Source organism: Pteronotus mesoamericanus, unplaced genomic scaffold (genome assembly GCF_021234165.1).
Source record: "Pteronotus mesoamericanus isolate MK-2021 breed Mesoamerican mustached bat unplaced genomic scaffold, CSHL_Meso_final contig_124, whole genome shotgun sequence".
Taxonomy (NCBI): Eukaryota; Metazoa; Chordata; class Mammalia; order Chiroptera; family Mormoopidae; genus Pteronotus; species Pteronotus mesoamericanus.
The window spans coordinates 1,148,068-1,163,588 of NW_026555051.1; positions in this window are offsets into that span (position 1 = coordinate 1,148,068).

A 15,521-nucleotide genomic window follows, 5' to 3' on the forward strand; every position below is an offset into this window, starting at 1 on the left:
TGGGCCCAGTTACTTACCAAGATATGGCATGGAAGTCCCTGCCCCTCTTCCCATACCTGGGCCTACTATTAAAGAGGGACTAGCCCCTGTGCCTGAGGACTCCTGGTACACTGATGGCTTTTGCTGGGGTCAGTCACCCACCTGGAGGGTGGAAGACTATGAGTCCATTATGGGTAGCATATGGATGGAAGATGGCCCAGGACAAAGTAGTCAATGGGTTGAGTTGAGAGCTGTCTGGATAGTCATAATCTGAGAACCTGAGCCTGTGACCATCTGCACAGATAGCTAAGCAGTATACAGAGCACTGACACTGTGGCTGCTCCATTGGCAGCAAGATGATTGGCAAGTGGCTCGAAACCCCCTGTAGGAGTAGGGCTTATAGAAAGACTTTTACAAATATAGTCTGGAAAAGGTAATAACTCTTTACTATGTCAATGGACATCAACCTCTCTGTAGCCTTGGCAATGTTGAGGTTGACAACCTGGCAAGCATCCGCTGATTGGAGGAGGCTCCAGCAGAAGGCACAGCTGAACATCTCTACAGAAAGATGCACCATGTGGGTCAGAAGACTTTATGGAAAGTGGCAAAAGCTTGGGACCTACAGCTCCATTACTCTGATGTAGTCACAGTCTGTCATCAGTGCACCATCTGTGCAGAAATGCATCCTTTCTGGCTGTCCCAAAACATGGGTGGCCTGCAACAGAGGGACACTCCACTGACTAGCTGACAGTTAACTATATTGGCCCCTACCACTATCTGAAGGCTCACGCTATGCCTTGACATGCATTGATGTGACTGTTGGCTTGTTGCAAACATACACATGCAAGCAGGCCACACAATGAGTCATCACCCAAGGCCTAAAGAAGCTTTGTGCTGCTTATGGGACCCCAGATGTCACTGAAAGTGTCCAAGGCATTGATTTCATGGGACATCAAGCACAAGAATGAGCATAAGCCCTCAGTATAGATTGGAGGGTCCATATACTGTACAACCCCACTGGAGCTGACCTCTTGAAAGATGCACTGAAGACTGAACTTTAGCTCATTCCACAGGCTGTCTGACTGCCTGCAAACCTTGAATGAACAGCCTAGGGTAGGGCCAGTGTTTCCCATCAACCTCCTCACTAAACCTTAGGCAGCACCTATACACCTGCAATTAAGTACACAGGAGCCTCTGCTATAGCCTGGGCTGGAACAATGAAGCAACATGCTCTTGCACCCCAAGACACACCTCCAGGGAAAGTACCCTCACCTGGCCTTGGTAGGGACAGGTAAAATCCTGCTGGTATTCCTTGGGGACAGGGACTTGTCATGGGGATGCAGCTAGCCCCCTTAGTAAGAGCCTGTTGATCCCTTACCCTTGTTTGTTACAACCCACAGCAGACTTCAGTTCCAAAGGGAACCTACATAGCCTCAGTTTAGAAGGTACACACATACCTCCCTTAGCCCTTTGAGTACAGGAGGCCCTTAGCCTTGGACCAGACAGGAAGGGCATAGTACCAAGAGGTAGGGCATCTACTGGCCAGTGTAAACATATTAACCAAAGATCAGACTGTGGTGTGTGTATTTCCAGACTGCCAAGATCTACCTTTATTAGTTCCTATTAAATATCTCTCTTATCACCCTTAGACTCTGCTCTGGAAACTCCTTTCTACAGAGGACCAGTTTACTAGCAGCCGTCAGGAACCATTCTGATTGTTTTTGGGTCTATGCTGAATTTCCCACTTCTGCCTTTGCTGGTATACCATGGTGGAGTGACGCTATGAACCAGACATGTTGGGACTGGCTGCAAGGCTGGAAAGCTCCTGATACCCTCTTCAAGCAGATACATGGAAAGGTGTTTTCCCTTGTGAGGGAACAGGCCAAACACACCAAGCCATGGCTTTCATACATAGTTTGGGATGGTCCAGGGTGGTTGTCAGCATTACTGGTAGAGGCGTGACAACCCATGCCCATATGTATTGAATTTAGAAATGGTACTATAAATGAGACTGTTCAGTTCATGGAGCGGATGCTGGCAGCCCTATGCAAGAAGATAATGGCAATGACTGCTACAGACCACTGGCAACTGTCTACTAGTGGGGCACAGGCCCATTCTGTCCCATGGGGAGCCCTGTGGGCCCATAGCCAATATGGTCAACTTTACCTCCCCTTTAATTGGACTGGGCATTTTACCTGGGGAGAACCATACATCCCAGGGCAAGTGTTAAATATTGGGACTCATTTGGGATATGTTATCAAGTCAAGTGCTCTGACTGGTGGTTCTACCCCTTAGTCAGTTTTGTGCCCACTGCAGGTACTATTCTAACCCATGAAGCCATTAAGCCCCTCATACATCACACCGAAATAGCCCTTAATCACACCAGACATGCTATAGTCCTGGTTTCTGATGAGGTAACTCAAATAAGGAAAGTTTTGCTGCAGAATAGAATGGCATTAGACTTACTCACTGCTGCTCGGGGGGAACCTGTGCCATTCTTCACACCATGTTTTGTGTATATCCCTGATAATTCTCACAATCCCAAGTCTTAACTGCCTTAGGAGCTGAGATTAATCATATAACAGCCATAGCCTCTGACCCTTTCACGAGTTGGCGGAATGCTCTAGATTCATGGTGGTGTTCCCTTCTCTTAGGTCTCTTTGGGTTTTGTCTCATATTACTGGTCTTGGGATGTAGTCTTTACTGTATTTGTGGTATATGCATACAATGTGCCAACGTGCTCACCACACAAGTCCCCTATCAGGAGAATGTGACACAAAGAATTGGAGGTGTAGGAGCAATGTTGGGCTGGAGTGTGGGTCATGCTGGACATGGCTCCTCCAGCCCTCCCAGTGGGAGGGTGGCTTGAGGGGCTTTGGCCAGAAGTAATGTGTATTGTTTTCGAAATGGATTGTAATCCCTTCCTTATTTTGTTTTGGGAGTGGCTTCTTGTCTTGTGTGACTACTTCTTGACCTTTTCTCTTTGCATGTACACACTTTGGTAATGTAGTTTAGAGTCACATGTAAGACACATGCCCCCTTTGTTTGGGACCCCTTAAAACAAGTCTCAGACCTCAGACTCAGGGAGGTGTGGTCCTGCTTTGCTGATCTGCTGCCTCTGGTGCCCCTGTAATGTGAGTAATAAAGGCTATGTCTGTTCCACCCAGTCCTCCTTTTGTTTTTTTCTTTTTTCTTTTTATTTTTTTGGCTTATTCAAAAGAGCAGTTAAGATCCCCAGGCTCCACCTCCTATGTTACAATGATTAAAACCAACTACCTATTTTATATAACAATTATAAATTTATATCTTAATAAAGAATTAGCAGAAGAGTGCCTGGGATTTGGGGAATTTGGAAAATAGAATTAGTTCATAGTTCTTTATTATGTCCCTATCTTTTCTCCCAACTCACCACCAGTACTAGGACACATTTATAGTACTAGGACACATTTATAGAATCCCAGTGCTATTGCTAAAGTCTTCAGAGAAGTCTTCTATTCTGCAACTACAAATATAGACTAAGTCTCAGTCACAGGTGGTTTCCTGACATGTTTGTTATAAGAACTACCTATAATTGCTGCCTCAATTTTTGTATCAACATGTAGTACAACTTATTTTTTATTCCTATTATTCTTCTTATATTAATCTTACCAAGGCTACCATAGTTTTCCTTTAAGGACTTGAAATTTTTGATCATTTATCCTAAAACAGTTTTTTTTTTTCCCATTGACTTTTCTAATGTTATTTTATAAAGGTGTTGTTCTATGTTCTGGACACTAATGTATTTTGTTTTGTTTCTTTTTTTTTCCAACCATACCTTAAATATTGGTGTCTCAGAATTCTACAATATCTTAGTAGAAGTTATTTTTATCTATATACTCTCTTTGGGTTATTTAATGGACTAACCTGTTTATAACTTTATATCTATTCTCTAATTCATGTCTCTCTGATGAGCACTACCCTAGAATCCAGTTGCTTAATGGCTATATTTATAATTCACAGACTCCTTAACCCTGTGGAGGTCCTGGATGATGATGGCTGATCTGAGAGATATAAACAAACTCTTTTCTTAAATATTGTTACATTTATCGAGTGCATACGTTCAATGTCATGACTAGCTGCACGTTTTTATACGACTAATGTTAAGCCATTACATTTAATCCATCAGTTTAATTATAACATGTTTCTTTCTTTATTTTTTTACTACGACCTCCACAGGGTTAAATTGAACCTGGTCAGAATGGAACACAAAGACTCTCTCCACAGTTCTGAACTTTTTCATGCAATCCTCTTTCAGGAAATGGAAATAATATCAATATAACTGTGAATGACAGAATCTGAGAAATGAAACGATTCTTCACGTCAATTAATTTCTGCTACATATTTAATTGTTCATGTTGGAAGAAAAATTTTGGCTCTATTTATAAAATTAATCCTCTATAAACATTCTTTTATTTTTTCATGCACAAGTGACAATGAAGAAGTTGGAATCCTATGCATTTCCTTAACTGCTAATATTTATAGCTAAATTTAAAGTTTGACTAACAGAAACAACAAAAAAAGAAAATGATGCAGGCATTCTGGCTGTCAAGGACTGGAGAGTCTGCAACCCACTCTAAGTTCTTGTCTGTCTGCAGGAAAGAATTTGAATTTGAGCAAGCACAGAGTTTTAAGTGAAAGTGTTTATTAGTAAACCAGTGAGACAGAGAGTGGGCTTCTCCACAGACAGAGTAGTTGTCCCTTTAGATAACCTGCTTTCTTTATTGAGTTTCATGTAATCAGTGGGGTAATGTATTTAATGAAGGTGAGGAATATTCAGAATCTTCCCTGGAAAGTGGTGGACGTTTCTTAGAGGAGCTTCATGGGGCATTTTGTGCCCTTCTATGACGTTTTCTTTTCTGATCACAGTGGCTTAGTGTGTGTTGTTCAGAATGCTAATCTATTATGATGAGTGTATTGTTGGGAATCAGCCTGTTTGGTTTCAGGGACAGTAACCTCACCAACAGGCAAGAGAGCCCCAAGGCTGGAGCTGAGCAAGGAGGCCTTGGGAAAATAGGCCACGGAGGAGACAAAACCTGTCCCCCCGGTAGGGACGCAGCCCCTACCTCCCTCACATCACCCTGCTTGGCCCAAGAGGATGGCTGGTTAGTCAATGTAGGGTGAGACCCCTCAATGGCAGGGCAACCTAAGACAGGCACAGCTGCATGGGATCCATCAGGGAAAGACCTGGGGGACATGGAGAAGGGGAAAATACCTTCACCCTTCGACTTTGTCATGGCTGGAGTCCTCATTTTCTCTGAATGAAGTCTCCTTATCTCTTGGCTACTCTGCTCCACTTACCTGGCTCAGGCTTGAAACAATACTAAAGGCAGGTACAACCCTAAACCAGACTGGGCAGCTCCCTGGGGGAAATTAGGCCTGGAAAAAGAATGCATTAAATTCTTTGAAACTTACTTTGATAAGAATGTCCTGGAGTTAATGAGTACTGATGTTTGGGGTAGACGATAGGATGCAATCAGTCTTCCAGATTTCAGGGCCATATGGGCACCACCTTGTCTACCAGACCCTGACCTGAGGCAAATCTCTTGTGTCCCTTCAATTGTTATCTATGGTCTCTACCTGTTTTCTTTTAACATAGCCTTTTGACATTGATTGATGAGTTTTGCATGCACGCTGTATACCTCTATGCATATAGTTCTCTATAAAAGCTATTTCAAGAGAAGGACTCAGGGCATTCTCCACTAGAGGGAATCACTACCCCCTTTTCCTGGCAGAAGGAAAAGTGTCTAGAATGACTTATTTTATTTTACTCCATCTGCAGCAACCCAAAGGGACATGCTCAGGACACAGTACCCCCCTCAGAGTATAATGAAGCTAAGGGTTACTGGTAGGTGAAACTAGTCACCATGTTGGTTTGAGCTGGTCTCTGCAGGTTTTGAACCATAAATATGGTATGTGTGGGTGGTCATTCTTCTTCTTGATAGTTACTGTAGTTTTTATGGATCGCAGCTGTTCTGCCACATACTCATCTCAAAACAAACAAACAAAACCTAGTTAGGTTTAAGTTTTGTGGTAACTCAGTTTAATTTAACTGACCACTTTACTTGTAGATAATAAATACAGATTTACTCTATTATGTAATAAAATTATTCAATTAACCATATTTGAGGACTAAAAGGAAAAAAATATTTCAAAGTAAAAAATGTTGCTAAAATATTTTCGATTCCTGTTAATTTGAAGAGTTTTTGAAGAAACTAATAATAAATGTTAAGAAGCATGTGCTACAGCACACTATTAGACACAGTGTGGTTGCCAATGTTTAAAGTGCAGTATCTTCATAGTATTATAGGTTATATTGAATTTTCCTTTTAATATTTGGATTATATATTATTATACTCTAATGAATTTTCAGTGACTGTATCTCACTGGTTTACTCTTGAAATATCCAAACAATATGCATTTTTAGGTATATTTCTTATTCACAGAAACATTAGATGGATCCTAAATATCTCGATAAACAATTTAAGGTATATTTAATTTGTTAAGAATAAGAAAATCCATTGTTAGTATGTTGGATGTTACACCTATAGTGCTATGATACAACTAACATTTTTTTGAAAAAATCCATAGATATTTTCATGTATATGTAATAACTGACAATGAGTAGGTTTAAAATTTTAAGTATTTTTTGGGCTTATCCATATTTACTACATGGGATAAAATAACAATTCATGAAATATAAATAACAAAATAATGTTTGAAACACTGAAACTAAATTTAGTTCTAGCAAGTCAGAGATTTGTATGGTTAACTGCTTACCATTTGTTTTTTTCCACCTTGTACATTTTGACCTGCTCCAAATTGGTATTCTTACTCTGTAACTGATTTACAGGATATGCATTTACCATTATCTCGGGGCTATTTTTTTATCTTCTCTCCTGTGTTGGATTTGGGTTTCTATGTCTTGTATATTTGTTGATCTTGGTTTGCTTTCTTATTTTAATGGAGACTAATTTCTAGTCACCCCTTAAGAGCGGCTACATGTGAGCCTTGGATGGTGCAGCCTAGTGGATTGAGCAGCAGCCTGTGGGCTGATAGGTCACTTGCTTAATTCCCTGTCAGGGCACATCCCTGGGTTGCCTGCCAGGTCCTGAGGTGGGGGCATGTGAGAGGCAAACAATTGATGTTTCTCTCACTCATCAATGTTTCTCTCCTTCTCTTTCTCCCTCCCTTTTCTCTCTGAAAATAAATAAATAAAAAATTGGGGGGGAAAAAAAAGAGAGAGGCTACATGTGGGCAGTGAATTTTTCAAGAATGGAATATTTGATGATGTTTTTAATTTACCTAGACGTAGGATTAGATATCTGTCTGGGTATAAGATTATATGTTACAACATAGGCTTCTTCAAAACTTTGAAGGTATTGTTCCAATGACTTCCAGGTTCTAATGTTCTTAATGAGAATTCCAAAGTTAAAATTACTCACAACTCCTTATACATGCACTCTTGACCACGAATATCTCTGAGAAAGTCCTAAAAACTTCTTCCTAATCTCTCTCTCTCTTTCCCTTTGTCTCTAGTGTTCTGAAATGATATCCAGATAGTTCTATCTAATAAATAGACAAAAGTTGGAGCCTTCCCTCTGGTAATGTTTTACTTTCAAATTTGGAAAGTTGTCTTGAACTATTTTGCTGATAATTTTCTTTGGTCTTCCCCTACCCCTATTTTCACTTCTGAAATAACTAAGGTTTTGGGGGAATTATGCCATGTAAATAAGATCGATTCTCTATTTACCTTGTGCTGCTTAGGTTTCTGCTTAGCTGGGTGTGCTAAATTGGTTATAGATCTGTTTATTCCCCTTTGTGGTTTCCAAAGGACTACTGTCACACTACCATCTTGGTTTCTCCTAGTTCTCCCAATTCAAAAGAGTTTGCACTACTTTTTTTTTTTTTTAAGTATTACTCTGCTGTTAGTCCATGTTGCATGTGTGTTTTATTCTAGCACTCCGGAATAGAAATATATTTTAAAACTTTATAAGAAGAAAACTGCCAGATTTTATACGTAAAATATATCTTCACATTATACATTTTCAGTTTGATGGTTTGCACTCACATTTATTTACCACACAGGAAAACATTTTTTCTTAAAAAGGTTATTATTATTTGTATATCTTAAAATCCCATTTTTCTAGCATTTCATGACATCACACTCAGCAAACAATTAAGTTTATATATGTTATTTTTATTTTAATATTTCTTAATGATACATTTACATTTTTTCTTAAGACTTATATCATCAAACCTGTAGCAGCCATATGATGTGTATAGTTATGGAAAAAAAGAACAAAAGTTAAGAACCACATGATTTCACTCATATGTGGGATATAAAACTGAAAGCAACAAAAGAACAAACAAACAAAAGCTCATAGACAAAACAATAATCTGATGGTTACAAAAGAGAAGATGGGTGGGGAATAGTAAAAGGTTAAGGGGACAAATATATGGTGATGGAAGATGATTTGACTGTGGTTAGCAAACAAAGCAATATACAGATCATATATCATAGAAATATATTCACACTTGAACACTTTATGATCTTATTAACTAATGTTAAACCAATACATTTAACAAAAAATAAAATTAAAAAAAATTTTGTCTGAATGGAAAAACAACCAAATATAAGAATAAAATAAGCAAGAATATCTTGACAGAAAACATATATCTTTCAGGTCAGAAAGGTACAGATTTGATCACAGGGAAGAAAAAGGTCCAAAGAGATAATGTGACTTGTCAAAACTCACTTGGCTAGGTGGTTGCAGAAGACCTATGATAAAAACCAATATAGCCCTAGCTGATGTGGCTCAGTGGATTGAGCGCCAGCCTGTGAACCAGAGGGTCACCAGTTCAATTCCCAGTGTAGGGTACAGGCCTGGGTTGCAGGCTAGGCCCCCAACAGAGGATGCGCGAAATGCAAACGTACATTTATGTTTCTCTCCTCTTTCAATCTCCTTTCCCCTCTCTCTAAAAATAAATAAATAAATCGTTAACAAATAAAATAAAATAATAAAATAAAATAATTTAAAAATAATAAATAAAAACCCATATAACTCCAGAGTCACATCCTGTCAGTTACTTTTATTTTTTCATACACTTCCCATTTAAGATGAATTACATGTGTAGTACATTTTGTGATTATATTTTGGATACTTTTATCCTGGTAATTCTCAGACCATTATAGTTGACTAATCAAAAATTAAAAATTAATATAGCTTTAGTTAAAATTAATGTTATAATCTTTAATAATTCTGGTTTGTGCCTTAATATAAAACAACTATAATACAACTTTGAGGAAGAGGCTAAGTAAATGTTTTCATGAAAGAAAGTGTAGTAATTGGAATTTTTAAATTGAAATCAAAGTTAATTGAAACTGTACGTAGACATATCCAAATGCTTAAAGATTTAATTATTTCAGTGAAGAGACCTACTATTCCTAAAATATAACATGAATTGTGGATTGAAGAATCATACCTAAATAACCACAATAGTGCTTTTTATATTTAAAATAAAAGTTATATCTTTATTTCACATTGCTAATTATTTTGAAAGCATTTAAATTCATTTTTTTCTCATAAATACAAAATAATTCTGTAAGTAAAGTGCTTTTTATAATTATAAGACTTAGGAAAGCTAAGTAATTTGATCATTAACATAAGTACAAATCATCAGGGTATGAATTAAATGCAAATAATATGATTTATAAAAGTTATTTTTGGTGTAATAGTTATAGAAATTATTAAAAAGTGAAAATGTCATATAAACAGGATAAAAATTTTTTTAACTGTAAATTAAATGAAGATGCCATTTTTCTTCATATAGTGTATGCATATGTGTGTGTGTGTGTATGTGTGTGTGTGTGTGTATATATATATATATATATATAGTTCATATTTTAAAGCAAGAGCTTGTTTTTTTATTTTTTTCTCCTCAGTAGGCTGTTTCAAACATGAATGTTGAATTAATTAATTCCAGTGATTCCTTTATATTTTGTTTTATGCATATTTGTAAAAAAAATCTTCTTGCTGCTGATTACTCAAATTTAACCTAATTTTGAAAATGTCATATCTTTTGTCTCAGGAACCTCAAATAAAAAAATTTCTGTCTCTCTGTTAACCTGCATAATGATCTACTGGTAAGAAACTAACCTTGCCACCTGCAGTGACTTCCAACTTTAACTGAGGGAGGGGTGAATAAAATAGTACACTTCAAAGTTGTTCATTGAGCCCTGCCCAGGTGGGTCAGTTGGTTAGAGTGCTGTCCCATACACATGTTGTGGGTTCGATTCCAAGTCAGGGCACATACATAGGCTGCAGATTTCACCCAGTCACGTCAACATCTCTCTCTCTCTCTCTCTCTCTCTCTCTCTCTCATCAATAAACATAACCTTGGGTGAGGAATTGGAAAAGACAAAAGAAAAAAGTTATTAATTTTTGCCTCACAGAGAACTGCTCCTTTTCCCAAATCTTCTAACATGTTGTAGAACTATGAAAACTTAGAAAATTAAAGAACTTGTTTCTCAATTTAATTTTCTTGTTACTTATCTGAAATATAAATTATTTTGTCTAATGATAAATTGATATTATTTACTTATATAATGCAGTTTTAAAAATGTTATAAAATTTATTGGGATGACATTGATTAATAAAATTATACAGGTTTTAGGTATACAAATCTATACAATGCATTATCTACATATTGTATTGGGTATTCACACCAAGTCAAGTCTTTTTCCATCACCATTTATTATTCTCTACTCTCTTCTTTCTCCCTCTGTGCCTTTCATCTCTGGTAATCACCACGCCATTGTTTGTCTCTATGAGTTTTTTTTTCTTTGCTTAGTTCCTTCACCTCTTTACCCAGTCCCCCAACACCTCCCTCCTCTGACAGCTGTCAGTCTGTTGTTTATGAGCCTCTTTTGTTGTCAGTTTATTTTGTTCAATAGATTCCATATATAAGTGAAATCATATGGTGCTTGTGTTTCTAAACTAAATGCTAACTAGTTTATTGCATTTATTATAATACTTTCCAGGTATATCCATGATATTGCAAAAGGTAAGATTAACTTGTTCATTGTGGCTGAGTAGTATTCCATTGTGGAAATATACCACAGAGCCAGCAGCCAGGAAGGGCGAAGTCTGGCAAATGGGGCATTGGTGCTCTGGAATAGACCCCTCATAGAAAACCAACAGGTGCCAAACACCTACAACCCACAGCTGGAGGTCTCAAGTACTAAGAAGCCATCAAAAGATGGGCCAGTCATTGAGGCCCACCCCTTGCCCTTTGATCTCTGTCTTCCTGAATGCTGGATCCTTGATATTTCCATGGAGCCATCAGAGCCTCCTGCTTGAAGTCCATATTAGTAGGAAGCAAAGGAGAAACTCTCTTATTTTCAGTTCTATTCTTGGTTTGTTTGGTGCACAAGTGGCTCTAAATGGGCAATTATCTTTGTAAGTTTCATCAGTTATTCCACCACCACTATCACTGTCCCTTGTCTGGTGGCCATCATCGAGAAGTTTTCCCTGTCTCCTGTGATAATGCCCTGCCTGGCCAGGGCCACCCTGCTGCTCCTGCACCTGCTGTGGGCCCTGGTCACAGGTTGTTTCACTGGCATTGTGAACCTGGAGCATCTGGCTTTTACACTGGGCCGAGGAGATGGTGTCCTCTCCCATAGACTTCATGCTTCCCTCTGGGGGTCCTCCCCTTGGTGAACCAGAAGGACCCTCCAAAGAAGCCCGTGTTGTCTGCTCAGAATTATAGGATGTTTGGACCCTCTAGAAATGGTCTATATCCCTTCTCCAGGGCACAGATTTTCTCTCCTGCGTTCACCACCTGAGCAGAGAGTCAAGGCTGAGAAGCTGGGACCATCCAGTACTGTCCCACTTTCTTGCTCAAGGGAGATGGAAGTGAAGGTACAAGAAGAGACACCAAAAGGGATGGCAAAGAATGAAGATAATCAGGTGCAGAACAATGGACAGATGACCAGAACAGCCGCCATAAAAGTGTGTATCTACCACTTACATCTATGGCCCTGGAGGCCAAGGGAGTCCTCACTTCTTGCAAGAGAGCCACAGGGGAAGTCTGGGTGAAGGTAACCCAGCCACCTTTCCAGGTTTACTAACTTTGTGTAAGGGGGTGGATGCTGAAAAGCCATCAGGGAGCAATTCTCCACTGCCCCCTGCCAGCAGGAAGCCCTTGAAATGAAAACTTCCCATGCTCCTTCTGCTGCCACTGCCAACACCACTGTGAGATTGAGGTGAATTGTCCCTGGTTCCTAAGTTGCCTTGCTTTTCTATTGATATAAACCTAGGCAAAAAAGAAGTTGGAGGACAAAACAGAGACCATGTCTGGGTGCAGTGCCACTCAGCCTGCCTCTTCCTTCTGTCCACCTGGCTAAGTGATTGCAGACACCCTGCCCCTGGCCACTCAAACTGGGCAGATCTCTGCTACCCTCACAGCCTGGGAATCTGCAGATTTGACCTCTTGGCTGACCTTACATGATAATGGGGACGATGAAATTAATGGAAACCATTCCTCCTTGCTGTTCTGCCACAATCATACCTTCTGATGATGTTTAAATGGACACTACTCCCCCTTGCTATGCTGCTACAGTCATATTTTCTCCACTGTGATATAAGATTCATGCACTTTTATCAACTCCAATACAGTGTGGATCACAGGCTCCTTATAGTCCCTCCACCAGCTCACCCACATTGAAGGTCTGATGTCCTGCTACCAACCATCCCATTGGCCCCCAAACCACGTATCAGCCCACCTGAGGGGCTCCTGATGGTTATCAGAAGGTGATCTCTCTCTCCAGTGCTCCTGTTATCACCAGAATTCTGCTTTTGGCATTGGAGTTGCCCCCAAGTTACCTAACACTGGGGACAGTAGTTCACTATTTGCCATTACACCTGTATGCCCAATTGTTGTTCTGGGTCCTGCAGTTCCCATGGATGGTGGGAGCTATGTGGTATGTCCAGTCCAGACCCTACTGTTCACAGGCATCCAGAGCATCAACTTTTGAGGTGGGCTGAGGAAGGCTGTGTTGCAGCCTCTCTAGGCTGGGCAGGACAACTCAGGGCTCAGGTAAACTGAAGAAGGTGCGTGAAGCCTTGTGGATGCTTGACATGTCCTTATTCAGGAGGGTCATACAGGCCACAAGACCATGTCCAAGTCGGCACCCCAACTTCCCACCTCGTCAAAAGCTCCTACCCCTTAAATACTAGCCCTAAATAAAGCAGGCTACAGGCCAGAAAGTGAAGTAACTTTCATGAGCTGTGCAAGTGAGCCTACCCAAGGCTACAGGGCAGTTTATCACATCTGGGCTCAAGGCCATGAGACATGGGCTCAAGACTGTGGAAACAATGCTTTCTCAGACTTCCTCAAGGTTGTGAGGCACTGCTCCCTCTGGTTACCCACACATCTGGGTGAGGGAGCCAGACCGCCTCCACCTAACTTACAAAAACACACAGCACTCTTTCTGTATCTCATTGTGGCCATATAACCAGAGATCCATCTGGCCCAGCATGGCTGCTGCAGGAGAAGGAGTATGCACCACCCTGGTGCTTGGATACACAGCTGTTTCCACCTTAAATCCCATCACCTGTAGCCCACCTGTCCATAACACAGGTTTTGGGGTGATGGGAGAGTATAACACCATTGCCATGATTGGGAGCACTAGTGTTCATACTTGCTATCAGTGTACTGTGGCCCACCTGGACATGGAAAACCTCCTACACTCCCAACTGCCACAACCATGGGAAATAAAGCTATGTCATGATACATGTCTGTTTTCACCTTTTATGAGATCACCAGGGGCTCTCTTCGCTAAATCACGTCCATTATAGATGCATGTCTCAGCATCATCCCTATGCTTAGACACACTTGTAGTTGCTCTTGATTTCTAAGTACATGGAACCCACCTGTGCTGAGTCCAGGTGATGCTGTGGGAGGGCACACCATATCTCCCACGATGGGAGGACCTGTTATTCCCACTTTCCCTCAGTACACTGGGTCCCTCCCAAAACACAGGTGGTGCACTTATAGGGAAAAATGTCTCACCTGTGATGAGAAGCCACTCTGTCACCATGTGCCATTAGATCACTTGCAGCCCAACTATCCAGCCCACAAGGTAGAGTGATGGGGGATAGCACCATAGCTGCAATAAATGAATAAGCTTGTAGTCCCCCTTGAGTACAGAGCACCTGCTCCCACCCCAGCCAAAACATTAGAGCTGTGGGAGATAGCACTAGAGATTTTTAGAAAGAAACATTTACTCTCAGTCAAAACATCTGCCTTTTTACCCCAAGTTATAGTACCTTTCTCACTTTGAAAGAACCAGGACTGTATTTGGAGGGAGGCTCTTTCGAAGTAGCTGTGTCTGTGATCTGGGCATGGCAAATGCTAGCCTTGCATTTGAGGCACCTGTACAGGGAGTCATAAGAGCCACCAACTAATTCTATTACAAATCTCAAGAATTGAGGAACATATCTCCTCTGCAAACTCTGTGTAACCATAAATGGACTTTGCTCCACTGGAAAGGTACTTAGCCCTTTAAGTAAAGCTTAACCTTCTGATGATCCTACATCAAGTCTGAGGACCACACCTCAAAAGGTCTCAAATGAGTGCAGTTGACAACTACCTTCAACTTAAATCCCTTCAATAGCCAAAGGCTTTGAGTATTTAAAACCTAAAATCTGCTCACCTCTACCCAGTCCTCTCCCCACTGTTTCTTGCATTTTATTTCATTTTATTTTTTTATTAAATTTAGTGGGATTACATTGGTTCACAAAACCATACAAGTTTCAAGTGTACAGCTCAACAAAACATCATCTGCACTGTGCATTGTGTGCCCATTGACCCAAGCAGTTTCCTTTCATCGTTTTATTCCCTGCTCAACGTCCCCTTCACATAATCCCCAACCCCCTTTCCCTCTGGCTTTCACCACACTGCTGCCTCTATCTATGGAAGAAATTTGTATGTATATATAAATTTCATATATATATATATGAATATAATCTCCATATATCCTGTTTTCATGCCAGTACCATGCTCTTTTGATTACTATGACCTTGTAGTATTGCTTAATATCAGGTAGTATGATTTCTCCCACTTTGTTTTTCTCTCTCAAGATTGCTGTGGCTATTCAAGGTCTTTTTGGTTCCATGTAAACTTTTGGAATATTTGATATAGTTCTGTGACATACCCCATTGGTGTCTTTATAGAAATGGTGTTGAATCTATACATTGCATTGTGTAGTATGGACATTTTAACGATGTCATTTTTTTTCTATCCATGACAGCAGTGAATTCTTCCACTTATGTGTATCATCTTTAGTATCTTTCTTCAGTGTCATAATTTTCTGGGTACAAATATTTTATATCCTTGGATAAGTTTATTCCTAAGTATTTTATTGTTTTTTGAGGCATTTGTAAATGGGATTGTTTTCTTAGATTCCCTTTCTCAAAGTTCATTATTGGTGTATAAAAATG